Raw genomic sequence first — 392 nt, 5'->3', positions numbered from 1 at the left:
ATTGCTTGTATCTCCCTTTATAAAAATAACATAAAAAGCAATTGAGTAAAAACCTTTCTAGTTATTACTTTTATTTTTAAAATGTAATTTACATGTCCACTATTCCAATATGAAATACTATTAATGACAATAATGTTACACAAACTTTTTCTCTATAAATAGAGGAAATATTTAAAAGTTATCTCTTATTATATTTACAATATCTCTTATAATGACATATTTTTTATCTATAATACAATTGAAAAATTACAAAACAATTATATTGTATTACAATATACTGTATTATTTGTAATAATAACGATAAAAATATAAAAAATTTATCGGAATTGAACAGGACTTATCCTTAAGCCGATACATTGTTTTCCGATTAGTGCAACTTCACAAACTTTGCA

The sequence above is a fragment of the Bombus pyrosoma genome, linkage group LG2, assembly GCF_014825855.1.
Source record: "Bombus pyrosoma isolate SC7728 linkage group LG2, ASM1482585v1, whole genome shotgun sequence".
NCBI classification, from domain to species: Eukaryota; Metazoa; Arthropoda; class Insecta; order Hymenoptera; family Apidae; genus Bombus; species Bombus pyrosoma.
The sequence above is the reverse complement of the archived record's forward strand: the minus strand, read 5'-3'. Positions refer to the sequence as shown.